This window comes from Mus caroli, chromosome 6 (genome assembly GCF_900094665.2).
Source record: "Mus caroli chromosome 6, CAROLI_EIJ_v1.1, whole genome shotgun sequence".
NCBI lineage: Eukaryota > Metazoa > Chordata > Mammalia > Rodentia > Muridae > Mus > Mus caroli.
In genome coordinates this window covers 141304743-141307008 of record NC_034575.1, presented here as the reverse complement: position 1 = coordinate 141307008, position 2266 = coordinate 141304743, and the positions used below count along the sequence as shown (strand labels likewise).

Genomic DNA, 2266 nt, shown 5'->3' with positions numbered 1-2266 from the left:
TAACTCCTGGGGTCAGTGACTTTTCCACTCAGGAAACACAGATCAAAACCTTTTGCCTGCTGAAGTTGGCATGTCCAGCCTGTAGAATGTCTGCACTCAGGGGAATAAATAACACGTCAGCAGCTTAAACCTAAGGTTCTCTGATTAACTGAAGGATCTGTCCTTCTGCATGGGGTCACTAGAAACTGCTCGAGCGGGACTTGAAGAGAGGTAGAGGAGAATGAAGGACTGAATCAGGTCTTTGCTGACATTGCCCCAACTTTCTCTCTGTTTGGGGTGCCACTTGGCCTTCATCTACTGTTGGCCAGGACCAAACCATACCAAGAAGTCAGGGATGTGCCCAACTTCAGACAACAAGCTTTGAACTTCTGGACTCCTTTTTTTGTGTGTGTTTGTTTGGTTTTGTTTAGTTTTGTTCTGTTTTTTCTTTTTTGGGTTTTTTTTTTTTTTTTTGAGACAGGGTTTCTCTATGTAGCCCTGGCTGTCCTGGAACTCTCTTGTAGACCAGGCTGGTCTCGAACTCAGAAATCCACCTACCTCTGCCTCCCAGGTGCTGAGATTAAAGGCGTGCACCATGCCACCACTGCCCATCAAACTTGTGGACTCCTGTAATTATTACCTGGTTATTCAGGCAGCCAAGAGTCAAAGTACACAGTCCCCCTGCTGCCTTTTCTACCTTGGATCTGAAAACACTTTTTTCAACTGTGATTTAAACATTACAATCACTGGCTTGACTCAGGAAGGATTTTTTTTTAATCCTAAATCAATCTGAAGTCCTTTCAAATGACTTCCTCACTATAAGCTCTGGTATGAACCCCAGCAGCCCCAGTGAAGGATGCAGTGTGTGTAACAGGTCTATTCAGTGTTGAAACTTGAGTTTAAGTTTAAATCATCCAAAATGCCACGAATCTTCCATACTACCCACTTAAATGAGCAGTGTTGAAGAGTGTCCAGTTGAGCTACTAAGTAACTTTATAGCATGCTGCACCCAGCATAGTCTTGAAAATGACAACGTTGTATAATGTGGAGATTTCTTCTAGTCCCTTCTCCTTATCACAAGTTATGAGAGAATTTTTTATAAATCTAAGGATAAACCTTAAGAAGACACTTAGTGGTGGGGAAATGGTTCCGTGAGACAAGCATTTGCCATGCAAGTGTAAGGACCTGAGTTCAGATCCCAGAACCCACATAAAGCCAGACGCGATCATTCACACCTGGAATTCCTGAGCTTCTGAGGAGAGATGGAAGATGGGCTCAGACAAATCCCTGTAGCTGAAGGGCTAGCTAGCCTGGTGTGTATGTGACACAGCAAGTGACATTGTCTCAATAAGACAGCACACCAGATTGTCCTCTGTCCAACGAATATGTGTGCTCACACTTATATGAGCACAGGCACATAGACACAGAGAGGAACAGACAGACAGATGAAGAAGAGAGGGGAAAAAGAGAAGGAAGGTAGGATGGAGGGAGGGTGTGGGAGGGAGGGAAATAGAAGGATGGAAGGAGAAGACTTAGAAATTCGGAAAATCGTATGTCAGACCCTATTTTGATAATGGACACTATGAATTGCAGATAGTCTAGGAACTATAAACATTGGGGTATATTAATCTTAATCTTATGATTGCAATATCTGTAGAGCAAATCCTCTAATCAACTGATAAACAGGTCTTTCCTGTAGTCATTCGCTCATCTAGAACTGTGTTCCCCAAAGGCTAAATTCTCATTCCCAAGACCTATGAATGAATGTGTTGTTATCTGCTAAGAATTTTGCAAATTTAGTCAAAGTAAAATGCAGTCCTTAGTCCTTAGTCCCAGAGGCATTGCAGGTGTGGCTGCTGTGTCACATGTGCATCAGTAGGTGGCAGAGAGGAGAGGGGCCATGTCTGTGTTCAGTGTTCTGACCTGTGAGCATCTGAATGTTAGTAGCCTATTATTCCCTGAAAAAAAGTGAGCCTGAGATGCCCATCAGTCTGCTTCGAGGCAGGCCTGGGGGAACAGACCTCGTCCAACTGCACAATGCATGAACAGGGCACAGCGCTCCCGAGACCACCCCTGCGATGCCCATCAGACCAATGCCAGGAGCCCAGACAGGGAGCTAGCCTGAGATGGCCACCTGTCTGGCACCTTGCAGGCCTGAGAGGTGGCTATACCATTCCCAAGATAACATCTTCCTGGCACATTAATGCACCATCAGGGCATAGCACTCCTGAGATGACCCCAGACTCTCAGAGACCCCCGGTGCCACTAAGAGGAGTGGCTAAGTGGT

General features: G+C 45.3%; 1 non-coding gene across 1 annotated transcript; it reads left to right on the top strand.

The window, feature by feature from the left end:
* The first annotated feature begins 1804 nt into the window (after positions 1-1804).
* On the top strand, positions 1805-1935 carry LOC115031397. The gene has a single exon (XR_003837037.1). It is a non-coding gene; the product is annotated as a small nucleolar RNA SNORA17 (small nucleolar RNA).
* Positions 1936-2266: the final 331 nt, after the last annotated feature.